At 42.8% G+C, this 18,198-nt stretch overlaps 1 protein-coding gene across 4 annotated transcripts in view; it reads left to right on the forward strand.

Annotated features, from left to right (window-relative positions):
* GRIA1 (glutamate ionotropic receptor AMPA type subunit 1) overlaps positions 1 to 18,198 on the forward strand; it is a 308,685-nt gene that overhangs the window by 91,227 nt on the left and 199,260 nt on the right. The gene's annotated exons all lie outside the window — the stretch shown is intronic.

Here is an 18,198-nt window from a genome sequence, read left to right on the forward strand (position 1 = left end):
TATATCTGGGAGAAAAATAAGAAACCTATTTAGATGCTAATTGGCTCTAACATCTCAGTGAATCAGTCCCATTTATTTCCTACAAGAAGCCTCTGGAACACGGATCATGCAGTTATCAAAGAGTTTTGCTGACCCACTAGCTTACAAGTGATTCAATGCATTTGAATTTATAACACAGTTTTATAGCAAAGGACATCTGTGCTAAGGACAGTGTCTTAAAAGCTAGATTTGGGGGTGGCAATTATTTTCTTGTGCATCATGGTAGGGATGCAGGGTGGACAAATTTAATTATTTTGTCCACATCAAAGTAGGGAAATGAATAGTCAATGAGCATTCTAGGAAGTTCATGGTATGACGGTAAAAAGCTAAATTTCTAGTATCAGATTGCTAAGGTATGAATTATTGCTCTACTTCTTTGTAGCTTTGTGACCATTGGCAACTTAACTTTTCTGAGCCTCAATTTCCTTATCTGCATAATGGGGGTCATAATGATACTTAACCTCACAAGGCTGAAATAATGACTAAATAAGACGATAAATATAAAATACTTAGCCCACTGCCTGGCACATAGTGCTTCATAAAAATTAATTATTATTATGTTTACATATTTATTAATAATTCCTACAGTCAAATAAAATGAGAAGTCTTCCTCATCCTTCACAAACATTTATGAAGTGTTCTTCTCCCAGGCCTGAATGAGTAATCCCCTCAGATTTACTAATAACAAGAGTCAGTTTGGGGGCTTCCCTGGTGGCGCAGTGGTTGAGAATCTGCCTGCCAATGCAGGGGACACGGGTTCGAGCCCTGGTCTGGGAAGATCCCACATGCCGCGGAGCAACTAGGCCCGTGAGCCACAACTACTGAGCCTGCGCGTCTGGAGCCTGTGCTCCGCAACAAGAGAGGCCGCGATAATGAGAGGCCCGCGCACCGCGATGAAGAGTGGCCCCCGCTTGCCACAACTAGAGAGAGCCCTCGCACAGAAACGAAGACCCAACACAGCCATAAATAAATAAATAAAATAAACCCAAAGTTTAAAAAAAAAAAAAAAAAGAGTCAGTTTGGTGTTTAATGGAGATGAGGAAAGAAATGAGGGATGGAGGTGGAAGTCAGCCTTTAACATTAGATGGTTTATACCACAGTTTCTCAATCTCAGCACTACTGACATTTTGGATTGGATAAGTGTTTGTTGCAGGGCTATTCTTACCACTGAAGGATGTTCAGTAGCATCCCTGGCCTCTGCTCATTATTAGATGCCAGTAGAATCCCCCTTCCTCCATTTGTGACAGTCATAACATCTCCAGACACTGCCAAGTGTGTCCTGGAGCAAAAATGCCCCCAGTTGAGAACCACTGATGTACATACTGCATTCTCCCATGATGGGGACATGTATGGCCATGGGGTAGCCAGAGACAGACCAAGACAGAAGTGGGAAATTTTTTTTTTTCTGTAAAAGTTCAAATAGTAAGTATTTCAGGCTTTCTTTCTGTCACAACTACTCAATTCTGCCACTGTAGCATGGAAGCAGCCACAGACAGTGCATAAACAAATACATTCCAATGAAATGTCTTTTATAGACACTGAAATTTGAATTGCATATAATTTCCATGTGTCACTAAATATTCTTCTTTTTTATTTTTTTCAACCACTTTAAATTATTGAAACTACTTTTAGCTCACAGGCCATATAAAAACAGATGGGGGGCTGGATTTTTCTTGTGGGCAATTTTTGCTGACCTCTGTGTGAAGGAATATGTGAAGCCCTGGGATAAAGATGGTACTTCTCCTGAGAGCATCAGATTAACTTTAAAAACTGGGAGGAAGCGTTTTTTTAATCAAAATAAACATTGCTATGTTTTGGAGTAGAGTTCAAACCCACATGAATTTTCAAGATAATATATGATATTTCAAAGTAGTGTTTTGCTCCCCATGGGCTGCTTGGAGCTATGCCTCGGAGCATATCCCTGGAGGCCATCGCTGCCATCATTCTCCTCTGCTTTTAGGCTACTCTGGTGAAAAATTTGAGAAGTTGCCATTGTAGGAAGAAACTAACATAAAAGTCTTTTGGACTTCTCATAACTGATTGTCCTTGGATGGGGTCCGATAAAGCACCTAGAAATATTCTAAGTGCCTTGATGGTTCTCTAATGTATTTCACCCAGAGAATGGTCATGTAATATGTAATTGTTTAACCCAAGGTGGTTCCTATAAATCCTTTTTTGAAATTCCACCTGTCTCCTTCATACGCTTGGGGTCTGGAATCTACTCACTTCTCTTGTCAACTAAGTGGCCTGAGTATTACTCAGCATAGTGAGTACCTAGGAGATTAACAAATGACCCAGCCTCTACCCTTAAGAAGGTGAAAATTTTCTGGTGATGGTAAAGCTTATTCATATGAGATGACCCCAAAAGAGGACCTCATCAAGAAAGACAGAGTGGGAAAGAGCATTGGATTGGCAAGCAGGGGGCTTCTTTTCTGGACCCTTCTTTGCCTTTTATCTTGAATGGGAGAGTTACTTTTCTCTTCTGCCCAGAGTGCTTTTTTGAGAAGGATTCGGAGGCACCATTCAAGCTGAGTAGGAAAGAGAGTGACAAGATTGGTTAGAGCTGTCTGCCGTGGATGGGAACTCAGGGAGTGGCTGGCACAAATGCCAGGGTGTTGCCATGCTTAGTCTCAATCATCTCTATGGTCAGTCCCTCCTAACTAGAAATGTCTATGGCTAATTCCTCTGATGGCATGGTTTCACGGTAATGATCGGATCCAAAGAAGGCAGGATCACCATGGGATGCAAAGGTCAGGAGAAGATTGCCTGGCAGAGGTGAGAGGATGGTCAGGGCTTTAAGGATGTTTATTCTCCCTCACAGCTGGGCTCCAGCAGAGTACACTTTGTCTGACTTGGGTTTTGGTTGGCTGGAGGCTGAGTGACTTCTATTGTGGTGTTGGCACAGCAAGAGGGAGGCACGTAGGAGACACTGTGTCCCCGCCATTCTCCCGGGCCGTTGTGAAAGGGAATGTCTTCTTAATGAGCCCATCCCAGAGAGTCTGGCCTTTCAGATAAACAAATAAGCACCAGCAGGAGTTGCTCACAAGAGGCCTGGAAAAAATAAGGCCACTTTGAGTGACAGCCCAAATAAAGGAGACCTAAGAGGTCTGAAGTTAGCAGCTAATGAGCACAACTCCTCATCTATGCTTCCTGGCCAGGACATCTATTGTTGAGGATGCCAGAAATCTGTGTGTCCTATTCATATAGGAAGAGACCTTTCTGGCCTCTGTCCCAGTACTGACTTTTATTTCATTTTTTATGTCGGGGGTGGGGAACTGCCTGGAGGAGATGTGCAAGGTGAAAAGAAATATAATTTCATAAAAGAAGAAGTAAAACTGTCACTGTTTGCAGACGACATGATACTATACATAGAGAATCCTAAAGATGCTACCAGAAAACTACTAGAGCTAACCAATGAATTTGGTAAAGTTGCAGGATACAAAATTAATGCACAGAAATCTCTTGCATCCCTATACACTAATGATGAAAAATCTGAAAGAGAAATTAAGGAAACACTCCCATTTATCACTGCAACAAAAAGAATAAAATACCTAGGAATAAACCTACCCAGGGAGACAAAAGACCTGTATGCAGAAAACTATAACACACTGATGAAAGAAATTAAAGATGATACCAACAGATGGAGAGATATACCATGTTCTTGGATTGGAAGAATCAATATTGTGAAAATGACTATACTACCCAAAGCAATCTACAGATTCAATGCAATCCCTATCAAATTACCAATGGCATTTTTTACAGAACTAGAACAAAACATCTTAAAATTTGTATGGAGACACAAAAGATCCTGAATAGCCAAAGCAGTCTTGAGGGAAAAAAACGGAGCTGGAGGAATCAGACTCCCTGACTTCAGACTGTACTACAAAGCTACAGTAATCAAGACAATATGGTACAATATGGCACAAAAACAGAAATATAGATCAATGGAACAGGATAGAAAGCCTGGAGATAAACCCACACACCTATGGTCAACTAATCTATGACAAAGGAGGCAAGGATATACAATGGAGAAAAGACAGTCTCTTCAATAAGTGGTGCTGGGAAAACTGGACAGCTACATGTAAAAGAATGAAATTAGAACACTCCCTAACACCATACACAAAAATAAACTCAAAATGGATTAGAGACCTAAATGTAAGACCGGACACTATAAAACTCTTAGAGGAAAACATAGGAAGCACACTCTTGGACATAAATCACAGCAAGATCTTTTTTGATCCACCTCCTAGAGTAACGGAAATAAAAACAAAAATAAACAAACGGGACCTAATGAAACTTAAAAGCTTTTGCAAAGCAAAGGAAACTACAAACTAGACGAAAAGACAACCCTCAGAATGGGAAAAAATATTTGCAAACGAATCAACGGACAAAGGATTAATATCCAAAATATATAAACAGCTCATGCAGCTCAATATTAAAAAAACAAACAACCCAATCCAAAAATGGGCAGAAGACCTAAATAGACATTTCTCCAAAGAAGACATACAGATGGCTAAGAAGCACGTGAAAAGCTGCTCAACATCACTAATTATTAGAGAAATGCAAATCAAAACTACAATGAGGTATCACCTCATACCAGTTAGAATGGGCATCATCAGAAAATCTACAAACAACAAATGTTGGAGGTGTGGAGAAAGGGAACCCTCTTGCACTGTTGGTGGGAATGTAAATTGATACAGCCACTATGGAGAACAGTATGGAGGTTCCTTAAAAAACTAAAAATAGAATTACCATATGACCCAGCAATCCCACTACTGGGCATATACCCAGAGAAAACCATAATTCAAAAAGACACATACACCCCAATGTTCACTGCAGCACTATTTACAATAGCCAGGTCATGGAAGCAACCTAAATGCCCATCGACAGATGAATGGATAAAGAAGATGTGGTACATATATACAATGGAATATTACTCAGCCATAAAAAGGAAGGAAATTGGGTCATTTGTAGAGACGTGGATGGATCCAGAGACTGTCATACAGAGTGAAGTAAGTCAGAAAGAGAAAAACAAATATCGTATACTAACGCATATATGTGGAACCTAGAAAAATGGTACAGTTGAACCAGTTTGCAGGGCAGAAATTGAGACACAGTTGTAGAGAACAAACGTATGGACACCAATGTGGGAAAACGGTGGGGGGTGGGGGTGGTGGTGGGATGAATTGGGAGATTGGGATTGACAAATATACACCGATATGTATAAAATGGATGACTAATAAGAATCTACTGTATAAAAAAATAAAATTCTAAAATTAAAAAAAAAAGAAATATAATTTCAATCTAAAGCGATTTACTTATCTTTTTAATGATAAGAACGATTTCTCACTTGGGAAATGGGGATAAAAATACAACTCTCTTCCTAGAATTGTTGGGAGGACCAAATAGGAAAGCACTTAGCACAGTGCCCAACGTTTAGTCAGCATCTGATACATGGTGGCTACAGTCATTAATAGTAGTAATAATATCATCATCTTCTTCTCCATACATAGAAATACACAGAGAAAGTCTGGAGATGCGGGATCTAGTTCCAGTTCTGCCATCAGCTCCCTGTGAGATTTTTAGGCAAATCATCTCTCATGTCAACTGAGAGTACTAGACCGGAGTCTTGATTCCTTTAGTAAACATACTATGAAGACCTACTAAGTGCCAGGCTTTGTCCCAGCCACCAGACATCTAAAGGTGAATCAGAGGCAGTTTGTGAACTCAAGGAACTCCAGGTGTAATGGGGGAGACAGACAGGTAATGCACATGACAGTACAACTCTAGAAGTACTATTACTGTGATGACGTGTGTCAGGTGCTCTGGAGCCCGAGGCAAGAAACCAGCAAGGCCAACATTCTGTCCCAATCCAACCTTCCATGAGTGTGTAACGGAAGCAACCAAGAGGCAAGCTGGATGTCCAGGAGAAGAAGAACTCACCCAACTGGCAAGGGGCCTAAAACCCAGGTCCTCTCCTTCTAGGACCAGAGTTCTCACCAATTACCAAGCTGCCTTAAAATAAAAACATTCCAGAAAAAGTGATGTGCCGAGAGGTGATAATAACTGGGGTTTGGGAACAGGAGACTTCAGTCTGAGTTTCAGATCTGTTGTTGTGATAGCTTGATGACTGTGAGAAGGTTGTTGGATCTCTTTGAGCCTCAGTTATTTCATCAGCTAGAAGGGCACAACTGTCACACCTGCTTCACCCCGTGTTATCGTGTGGAGAGAGGAGATTGTTTATTTTAAAGGCTTGGTAAACTGCGACTTACATCAATTCTAGCTTGTGGTGTTTCTGTTGTTATCCTTAATAATAATAAAAATGATAAACACCCTGCTATGTTAGAGAAAAAATGCTCAATGGCCAGTAATTGCATTTGGCTGTCCAAAGAAGTAGATAAGGTTTTTTTGGTTTGTTTTTTTGTTTTTTTCCAACAGTCAGTATCTTCTTCAACCAATATCTTGGTTATGTATGGAAAAACAGAAGGGAGGGAAAGAGGAAGAGAGATTATCTATTTCTTCTTAAAGCTAATCAGAGAAATCACTCAAGGTAAGTCTTGTGACCTGATCTCTGATTAACTGAAGTTGCAATAGGCTGCTGTGATAGGAACCCTGAGGGGGTGACTGATTATCTAATAGTAGAGAGAAAGAATAAACAATTGAAGTAAACAAAAACCTTTGTTTGAGGTAAAGCAAAGGAGAGGTGATATAGGAGAATTATAATAAAGATGGGAGTGAGAGAAGAAAGGGGTTCTAGTTCTCTAGGTAGGTGACCTTGAACAAATAAATCTCTTCCCTCTACTTGGCCTCAGTTTCCCTATCAGTGCAACCTAGGGCTTGGTTGAGACAATCCCTAAGGTCCCTTTCAGGCTTGCCAGAGTATAAGGTTTCTGCCTGCACAACACTGAAACAGAGAGGGGTGAGAGAGAGATGGAGAGAAAGAGAGAGAGAAAGAGAGAGAGAGGGAATCTGACTGATAAACTGAAAGGGAAACAGACTCATAAAACCCATGGATTCAAATTAAATGGAGAATTCATGTTGATTTAGAGCTGGCAATTTCAGGCTTCTACATCACAAGGAGACTCTATTTAATCCTGGGATGGTCTCTTGGGCCTTATCTTCCTCAGCTCAATAGTGCTGCACACAGAGCTCCCGTGGAAGTAGAGAGAGAGAGAGAGAGAGAGCTGTTTAAAAAGAAGAATTTACTTGAATCACCTGGGGAGCTGTCCCACACCCGCACCCCAGGTACCAGCAAAAGCCTCAGCCAGGCCTCAAATATTGGTTGCCTACCCTCTTAACTCTTTATGGCCTGATTTTCGGCCCCTAACAGAAGTCAGATCCAATGTTCTTATGTAGGGAAATAAAACACAATTTGCACACTGTCTATTCAATAATGCTGTTTACCATTTTTAGGGCGCACAAAGGGTGGAAAATTCAAGAGACCTACAATCCAGTACTTCAGACTTTGGAAACTTAGTCCTTGAGGCTCTGGGAAGTCCTAAAGGCTGAGAAAGGTCATTGAACATCAGCAAAAGGAGATACCTTAGAGAGCTTCCAAAAATCTGTGGTGCTGCTACTAAGAAACAAGGTCCTAGAGAGGTTTCAAGGCTTTGCCAGAGCCACCTGGGAGTCTCAGCAGAGCTGGGACTAGATCTCAGAATGAGAACTGAACTCAAACATAGCATCCCGAAGTTTCCCGTGACCTGGCCCCAGTGACTGCCCGACCTTCCCCAAGAGAGTTCTGCTTTCTGACTCTTCACAGTGTAATGTCAGAAATAAATTTAGGATTCTCCTCGGGCATGAGGGACACCAGGTACCTTAGACTGACAGTTAGACAAAGGAATGTTGGATTTGCAAGGCTTTGGTGACCCGTATACAGCAGGTCTTTATATATACCACTAGCACCTGGGGAAGAATTGTGTTCATCCAGAGATCCAACTGCTGTTCCCAATTCAAATCAGGCCAACATACTGATTCAGCTATCAAGAGAAATGGGCTAGGATTCTGAAGACCTAGTTTCTAATCCGACTGCCATCGCCCGCTAGTCACCTAACCTTGATGCTCTATTTAAATTCTGTGAGCCTCATTCTTCCCACCTTTAAGACAGAGATGATGAGGACAGTATCTGCGGAGCAGAGTTAAACTAAATGAGAAAAAAGGAAAAAACAAACCAAGAGGCATGGAATTAAGTACGAATTTCTAGGATCTAGTTTATATACATTATGAGCATTTAGAGAGAAGAGGAAAATACGCAAGTATCCTGAGGAGGTTAGGAAAACTTCCCGGGAGAGATTGGGAAGCAGAGGAGTCTTAAACAATTGCATTGTATTTGCAAACTAGAGAAGAGAAAGGGGCCAGAGGAAGTGAGAAAGTAGAGGCAGCACCCTGAGAAAATGTCCAAAGACAGCTTCTGATTATTCTAATGCTTTGGGCTCTGTACTTTGGTTTTAAATAATATTCCAATCCTTGACACCTCCTTTCAACCGTGTTTTCTATTTTAATTTCCTGAATTGGTCCCCTGGGGAAGAGTGGGGACTATGTACTGAAACAAGTCACATCACAGAAACTTTTCTTCCCTTTTATTGAATTTTTTGTAAAATATATTAATTGTTAAAAAAAAAGTAAAGACTATATCCAAATAATTCCCCAAATGAGCAGCCACCTTAGAGTTTAATTACAGTATGTTCACTTTCCCCCTGCTCTCCACTTGCTAAATTGTACTATTCATAGTCATAATTCCGTCTGTGTTCTAGACTTTACAGTTTGTAAGGGGTGGTATTTATGTCTCCACCTTTGGCCCTCACAGCAAGTCCATGCAGCATTTTAGGTTGTTTGTGCTTTAGAAAGGTCACTAATAGTTGACCAGGTTGCCCAATACATAGTAAGCTCTCAATAAATACTGGATGGATGGATGGATGGGCGGATGGATGGATGGATGGATGGATGGATGGATGGATGGATGGATGGATGGGGGAGAAAGGGGAATTGAGTGAGTTGATAGCTGCTCTGAATATCTGCCAAACTTTATCATTGTCCTCAATGATAATCCCAGCTTCTGCAGAAATCCCAGGGCGCAGAAGGCAGGCATGCCCTGCAGTCATTTACCTCTGGGCTACCCTGGAGCCTGTCAAATGGGGATGGGCAGTAAGCCTGTCTGCTGTAATTTTGTGATATAGGAAATCTAGTAAATTTCCTGTGAAGCAAGGCCCTCAACAACCAAGGCTATTTGTGCAAGAGACTGTCCCCTTTAGCACAATGCATGATAGTGTGTTTGCAGTTTCTCCCTCATTTGAGAAAAATAGAATCTTTGCCCATTTCCATCCCAAGGTACAGAATTGAGGGTAGTAATGCTTGGGTTGCAGGGAGATCATATAGAATAAAAGGAAGGACCAGCAAACCAAAGTCAGAAGAAATGCGTTTGAGATTCAGGTCCAAAGTTTATAAACTTCATTCATTCACTCATTCATTCATTCAGTACATATTATGTTCCTACTCTGTAGCAGGCTCTGCCAATCTCTGGGAATACGGTAGTGAATAAGAGAGACAAGGCACCTGACTTAATGGACCTTAGTTCTAATGGGGTAAGACAGACAAAGAAAACACACACAACAAATAAATGTCTAAATACATGTAATAATGGGCTGGTGATATTTAAGCCCAGTCTTAAAGGCTGAGAAGGTACTAGCTCTTCAAAATAAAATTGGGGGAGAAATATTCAAGTCAGAGGGAACAATCTGTGCAATGGTCCTGTGGTAGGAAAAAGCTTAGTGGTGGAATTTGAGGAACTGAGTGTCAACCAGGTAGTTGGAGCATTTTTGGCAAGGGAGAGAGCGACAGAAGATTAGATTGGGAAGACAGAGAAGGGACCAGACAAGGCAGAGCCTGAGGGGCCATGGAGAGAAATTTGGATTTTATTTTATGTGCATGAGAAGCCACTGGAAGGTTATAAGTAGAAACAGCACGTGATCTAATCTCTGTTTTAAGAATCTGACTTTGGCCCAATCACTCAATTTCTCTGTTTCCCTTTCCTCTCCTAAAAATGGAGCAAAAAAAAACTCCTATTGCTGTGTCCTTCTAAGAGGTTGTTGAGGCCTCACATAATGTTCATCATAATACACTGCTCCAAGTAGCACTTGATCCATATTGAATTGATTTGAATTGTTCAATAACAATACGAACACGCTTTGTAAACCATAAAGTGTCACGCACACCTAAGGTTTTATCAACATCATCTTTCCCCAAAGCCTGGACTCCTTCACAGGAACAGATAAGATAATCCGCCACAAATGCTCTGAAAACCCTATCCCAATAAAAAGTACTTTATATTTTTATTCCCTTGTTTATCAGAGTCGGGGTTTGGTTTTCTTTATTCCATGGCACTAACTTATTCTCTATTTTTGGCCCAGGAAACATCAACTAGACTCAAGTGTGCTATTTAACCCTAAGAAATAAAAATATCCCGAGAGAATATGACGGCCAGGACTGGGAGTGAAGTTAGCCAGTGTGTGCCTGGAACTGGGCACTTTCTGCAGCAGGTGGGAGCTTGTCCTCATTAGTCACAGGTCCCCCATTACCTACGAAGAACTTGTGAAGAATAATACTGACGATGATGATAGTAAGAATAATAAATGATTAGTAATGCATATAGATATAGATATGCACATGTGTGTATATATATATAGCCCCCTTTGCTACTTTTCTCAAAGCATTTGTTTCCCATCTATTGTCTTAATTTAGCTCACACTCACGCACAGAGGTAGAGTGGCAGTGTTCTAATTGGGGAAATGGCCATGAAGCGTTCAAGTGGTTTGCCTCAAGGTCATACTGTGAGTGATGGAGGAGGCGAAACCAGGTCCCAGGGCTCCCAAATCCTGTGCCAGCACACCGTGTCGAGACCTTCATCTCCCCTGGGTGCCTTAAGAAAGAAAACTGGGACTCTAAATCCCAGATTAAATAAATAGGAATTGGAGCATAGAGAAAAATGGCCACAAGCAGGAGCCCATGTGGGCAAGTGCTCTTTGTACCACCTGCTCAAGTACCCACTAAAGTTCCTGCCATCCTGCCTTTCAACCCCATACATAGCTGGGGGGCGGCAGTGGATTGGGAAGACACAAAGGAAATCAAGGCAGTCCACAGTTTGCTGCACTGCCAAAGGGAGAATAGGACTGGGAATAGCTCTTCAGTAAATTGAGAGTTTTCTCTTTTGGATGGAAAGGAGGTCTCTGGGACTTTGGGGCTGACCTTGGGCCCACCATGCATTTGCCCTAGGCCTCTCTTGCCCTCCCCTCACGGTTTTGGACAAAGTGAATCTTCGAGTTCTTTCCAACTTTAGCATTCTTTAATTCCACCATGTATGGGCTGGATGGGACATATTTGGCCATTTTGATTATACATTGAATTATTTGTAGTATAAAAGGCTCTTATATTTTGGTCCATGGAATACACTATGTTTCCTTAGTTCCAGATATGGACAGCCTCTATAGAAAAAGAAAGACAAATTCTAACCCCCTTCTCCCAAACCCCTATCTTCACCTCCAGTAACTAAAATAGAGTTTTATCTGCCCTAGAATATTATCTCCAATATTAAAAAGCTTAAGAGTCAACAAAAATAGATGTATATTGAGGGCCCATCATACAATAGGCACTATGAAACCAGATAAGAGAAGCACATATAAAGGCTAGGCATAGGACCCAGCATATAGTAAGTACCCATTAAAAGCCAGTTTTTGCTGCTATCATCATCTTCATCCTCATCCTCATCAACATCATCACATCAGAACTGGTCATTTCATAGTAGAAGAGGTTGCTTTGGGGGCTTCCGTGGTGGCGCAGTGGTTGAGAATCTGCCTGCCAATGCAGGGGACACGGGTTCGAGTCCTGGTCTGGGAAGATCCCACATGCCACGGAGCAACTAAGCCCGTGGGCCACAATTACTGAGCCTGCGCATCTGGAGCCTGTGCTCCGCAACAAGAGAGGCCCGTGCACCGTGATGAAGAGTGGCCCCCACTTGCCACAACTAGAGAAAGCCCTCGCACAGAAACGAAGACCCAACAAGCCATAAATTAATTAATTAATTAATTAATTTAAAAAGAAGAGGTTGCTTTATCTCACCAACCTCTCTCAACAACTGAACAAAGGAGAAACTTTTAGTTCCCACATTTTACACATGAGTTAAATGGAACAGAGGGAGGTTGTGTAACTGGCCTGAGCTCACAGACAGTCCTCAAACCCAGATGTACTGGTTCATAGAACCCATCTTTAAACCGCTGCACTAGTTGCATTGACCTTCTATACAACTTGGCAGCCATACTCATTATCTTGTCCAACTTGAGCCTAAAATGTGATGTAGCTCAGAGGCAGCCAAGTTCACTGGGATGTGCATGAGTACAGGTGTGGGACTCTGCTGCCCAGGTGTGAGCCTCGTGGGCTTGGTCAAGTGCCTGCCCTGGGTCCAAGCTTCTCTGCGGGTGAAATGGCTAAAAATACCCAGCCAGTTCTCCTCCTAGAATGTACATGAGGTTCCAGTGGGATTATGGATGAGAATACACTTCGTATTTTGTCATCTTCTACTCAGATGCATGTGTTCATCTCATTAATATTACAGTCTGGTGCCAATTTCTGGGGGGGGGGGGGGTCAGCCACAGAGAAGCTCGCTCAGGCTGCAACATCTCATTAGAAGCTAACATTTGGATTCAGGGAGAGAAGAAGGGAGGGGGCGAGAGTCGTCCTCCGCTGCCTAGGTTCCTACCGCTATCTGTATTCAGAGAGGCTTGTTGGTACCTTGGCAGTGCCACTCGGTGGGGCGTCTCTGACTTTGATGTTGCATGTGTCAACATCCTAATAGGGGGCAGCTGAGATCGAGTGTGAGTTTGGAAAGACATCTTATGACAGGTTTTGCCTAAAGATGTTTCAACAGATAACCCTTTAGAAATAACAAAGGTAGTTTATACATTTCACTGGGAACCCGGGGGCTTAGGTAGCAGCTCAGTTCGACGTTTGGCATGCAAACAGCTTCCTATTCTCCTTTTCTTCCCCCCTTGCACATCTGTGAGATACCACTGCTTGTCACCATAGTACAGTACTGTTTAGTTACATTGACATTCTGTCCACGTTGACAGCAATGATAGAAGGACATGAGGCTGTTTCCTTCTAGAAAGTCCACATTGGAAAACCTTAGAAAGTCGCTCCGCCTTTCTAAAATGTAAATCAGACCACCTCATTCTGCTGTTTAAAACTCCTCTCCTGGCTTCCCATCATGCTTAGAATAAAATACAGATGCCTTCTATGACCCGGATATTGAGCCTTATCTGACCTGTTCTGAACTCTCTAACCTCACCTCCCAAATAGCTCCGCCACCTCACTATGCAGGAGCCCTACTGGCCTTCTCTCTGTACCTCACTCATGCCAAGCTTTCTTCTACTTTAGGGGCTATGCACCTAGAGCTCTTTCCTGCACCTATTTTCCCCCAAATTTTCCATGGTTGGCTCCTTCGCATCACTGGGTCCCAGCTTAGCTCAGAAGTCTCTGCAGCCAGTACTTCCCTGACCTTCCTATTTGGCCTCCACTCCTACCCCAAGTCTGTCCCCACCATATCACCTTGCTGTATTGTCTTCCTAGCATATAGTCACTCATTTACCTATGGATGGATGGTCTTACTAGAAGATTAGCACCTTGAGAGTAGAGATCTTCACTGTCTTTCAGATCGGCAGCACGTAAGAACAGAGGTGCTGTGACACAGAGTAGGTGGGCGATGAATATGTGTGAGATGGATGAATGAGCCCCTCCTTCTATAGATGGAGAAGGTAGAAGCAGAGAAGAGTGGCCATCACTGCCTCCCTGTTTTCTCTCTGAAGGTTTTATGTGAGCACCTTTGGGCCATACTGGGGCTTTGGCAGGTTATAGCATCCAGGGGCTCTTGATGGGATGTTCACAGATTCCTGGGAAGTCAGCAGATGAGGATCAGGGTGTCTGGAGCTCTGTGAAAGTGTAGGCATATTTCTGGCAAGAATGTTTATGGCTTTTATTTGTAGCTCAAAGGGATCTTTGACTCACTGGGAGCACCATCAACTTTTCCTTTTAAGTAGTTTAGGTTTGGCGGGGGACGTGAAGTGAGCCTAGAAAGAGGATGGAGTGATGATCTCAGCATCACCTTGAGGTTCTCTTTTCTCACTATCAGCATGACTCCACTGTTCTGTCACAGAATATATATAGGGAAGTTTCCCCTTCTTATCACCAAAGCATCTCTTTCCTAGTTTATTGTTTCCATGGTGTATCTCCAGTGCCAGAAGCTAGTCAGATTTCCACATGAATCAAAGAATTCCAGAGTTGGGAAGGCACACAATTCAATGTTTATAAGCCATGATGTGCACCAGATTTTTCTAGGGAACTTTTTATAACTATGAGTTTCCACCAGCCCCTACTTTGACTTTTTTACTCGGTAAGATTAGATGCAAGATGTATTCGTTTCCTAGGGCTGCTGTAACTAAGTACCACAAACAGGTGGCTTAAAACAACAAGAATTTATTGTCTCACAGTTCTGAAGGCTGGAAGTCTGAAATCAAGGTGTCGGTAGGGCCATGCTCTCTCTAAAAACTGTAGGTGAGAATCCCTCCTTGCTTCTTCCTAGCTTCCGGAGGTTGCCATTAATCCTTGACATTCATTGACTTGTAGCCGCTGCGCTTCAGTCTCTGCCTCCATCATCACACAGTGTTTTCCCTTTGTGTATCTGTGTGTCTCTCTTCTTAGAAGGACACCAGTTGTATACGACTAAGGGTCTACCCTACTCCACTGTTATCTCATCCTAACTAATTACATCCGCAATGACCCTATTTCCAAATAAAGTCACATTCAGAGGTACTGGGGCTTTGTACATGAACATGTGTCTTGGGAGGACACAATTCAACACATGATAAAGAATATTGGAATCTGTATTTCTTTAAAATTCCACCAGTAATTCTCATTGAGAAACACTGTTCTTACCTATCCCCTCGCTGAACAGATGGGAAACTCAGGCCCAGGGAAGGGGTGAGTCCAGAGTCACACAGAGACTCAGTGATAACGTCACAGTAGGATGCCAGGTATCATGATTCCCCCAACATCTTTTCCAATAGGCCAAACTGCCTTTTGGTGTTCAGATGCGGTGATCCTCTCGCTGGTTTACAAAGATGAGCATTTAAGTGGGTATTTCCAGTTGCCCACATCTGCCCCAAAGGCCCATTTACCTCCCCAGTGGTTTCCAGTGGGGCATCAGTGGATTCTTTGGTCCTGTCACTTGTCTCCACCACTAAGAGTAATGTTTTAGGGCAAGGTGGTCTACTGCAGCAGTCATAGACATGCATCCTAGTTTCCTCCCAGCTGTGCCCATGTTGGCCCACATTCCTGTGGTCACTAACTGGTATTTGGATGAGGTGTGGGAAGACTTCCTTTCTCTTCTGTCACTTACTCAGAACACTACCATATGGTACGTGTTAGCACAGTCCTCTCACTTGTGTTCTCATGTGGGTGGGTTCTTGGGAGAAGAAATTAACATCTGGAAAGACATCCCGAGCCTTGCATGCATCATTTGAGATATTACTCAGTGGAAATAGTGGTTGTCATGCCCCATTTGTGTCCCCTCCCGTTGTATTTTTACGCTGGAAGTCTGCGTGATCTGTGGATCCCCATCTAAATCAGTTCCCGCACAGCAGATGCATTTAAAGTCATGGATCTCAGAGTAAGCAAAATAAAGTGTTTAATCTATTATTAATCAGCCAGCTGACAAAATGCTAGCGCTCTAGGGGGGATCTGAGGAAGACATCAATATTTATGGCCTTGTTAGTGAGTGCATATTTTTTTCCCTCTCTCTCCTTTCTCCTCCCACCCCTTAAGATGGGAACAGAAATATGGATCCTGTTATGTTTTATGCGATTGTACAGGGTAGGAATGTCATGTTCTGGAATGAGATAACTCCAAAGTGGTATTGCATATTTGTTCAAGACTATTGGCGGTTGGAGCTGCAGTAACCTCTGCCAGGTCGGGTTAGCAAAACCAGTCTGTAATCCACGGTAATACAGTGGGAGAGCTTAGGAACAGAAGGACCTGGGAGACCATCTGTTACAAAGAATTAATTTTTCTGATGAGGCAGCTGAGGCTCAGAGAGGGCAAGGGGCTTCCTTGTGACCACACATTTATTTATTATTCAACAAACTAACTGGATGCCTTCTACATATCAGACAATGTGTGAGCTCCCAGGGACACCAAGATAAGTATTCAAAGGAATAGGTGCCATTCACTGAGTATGTCCTAGGTGTGAGGTACAGGCTAAGTCCTTTAAACAGTCCCTCTTGCTAAAACCCTCCGACAGTTTCCAGCTGCACTTGGAATAAATGCAGATGCTTTGCCTCCAAGGATCTATGTGACCTTGCTCTGACCTCACCTCATTTCATTCCCCCCCTCACCCCGGTTCCATTCTTCCCCTCATTCCTCAGTGACTTTCATAGTTATTGTTCCTGGAATATATACCAGACTTATTGCCCCTTTAGGTCTTTGAACCAGCTGTCCACTCAGCCTAGATTACTCTTCCCTTCATCATTTCTGGATACTTATATTTCAGGCCCGAGCACAAACTTCACTTTTTCAGAGATTCCTTGACAATGAGTTACCCCACTCTCACCCCCTTAGTCACTTTCTCTTAATCAACCTGTCTTAGTGCCTTCCTACCCTTTGATGTGCTAATAAATGCTTAGCCCCTAGACATAGTGGGGCCGAGGTGGGGGTTGTGGATTTATAGCATTTGCCAATTTCCTCATGTAAATACTTCCACTACCGCTCATTCAATGCTCCAGATTATCCGCGTGATGTTGTTGAATGTGAAGCTGGGAAGAAATACACAGAGTTCACTCTTGTGAGCCAGTGTAAACCAGTTCTGGCATACATCTTATTGCCTGAAATTACAGTATTTATCAACTTGTAATTCTTTTTTCCCTCCCATGCAATATAAGCTCTGAAAGAGGAGGAACCTTTTCCATTTCATTTACAGTTGTATTTCTAGCATCTACAACAGGGCCAGGAATATGATACTCCCTGAATAAATGACTGGAATCAATTATGAATGGTTGAATGAATGAGAATCCTGACAATGACTCTGTTAAGTAGGTACAACTATTATCCTTGTTTGTCAGATAAGGAAACCAAAATGCAGAGAGAGATTCAGTCACTTGTCCAAGCTTACAGTCAGTACATGAAGAGCCAGGATTTGAACCCAGGCATTTTATCTCCAGAGCCCCTGCTCTAAATCCCAATCTACATGAAGTTGATGAAGTCCTTACTTTCAAAGAGCTCATAATCTAGTGGAAAAAAAAAAAAAAAGATACTTGAACATAAAGAAATAATGTGACCATGACAGAGGTGTGCATACTTACACTACAGGACCTGGGTGAGTGAGGGTGGATCTAGTGCTTCTGTGGAAGAGTGGGAGCGTCATGGTGGTCAGATAAGGCCATGTGACAAAGGTAATATCTGGTCAAGGCCTTGGAGGATGTCATCAGTGCTTTTTCCACCATGCCGAGTTGCTCCCCACCTGGGACAATTGACATTATGAAATCTCCCTGGATCAGGAAGAGGAATCAGGCTTCACTCAAATGTAAAGGAAACTGCAGCAGTGTTAGTGACATGGCTTGAGGATCAACTGTATATTTCGGTGCCTGGGAAATCCGATAATCCGCACCCCCCCCACCACCACCACGAGGCACACTTCCACACAGGGACTTCCCCCCACCCTGCTGGTCTCCTACAGGAACTCTCTGATTAAGGGTGTGATTTACTCTAAGCCACTCACCCATTTCTGCTTCTGATTCTTTGCCCCTTGCTTCAAAATTTCAGATGGCTACTGACCTGAGATGGTAGTGAGTGCAAAGCGTACTACTACAGACTTTTTGATTTGTCTAGTAGCCAGGCCTGAGCACCACAGGGCCATCAGTGACAAATGTCTAAACCTTTGCATCCCCTGCCTCTGCTTCTCCCCTCCCCGACCCCAAATCCGTCATTGGGGCCTTTTGCCAACACTTCCATCGTACCTTTCTGTTCATTCCCACTTCTGTCATCCTGATCCAAGATTCATTCATCCACTCATTTACTCACTCATTCAACAAATGTTGAGTGCCTACCACATGATACTCAGTG

This window comes from Eubalaena glacialis, chromosome 4 (assembly GCF_028564815.1).
Source record: "Eubalaena glacialis isolate mEubGla1 chromosome 4, mEubGla1.1.hap2.+ XY, whole genome shotgun sequence".
In the NCBI taxonomy this organism is placed as follows: Eukaryota; Metazoa; Chordata; class Mammalia; order Artiodactyla; family Balaenidae; genus Eubalaena; species Eubalaena glacialis.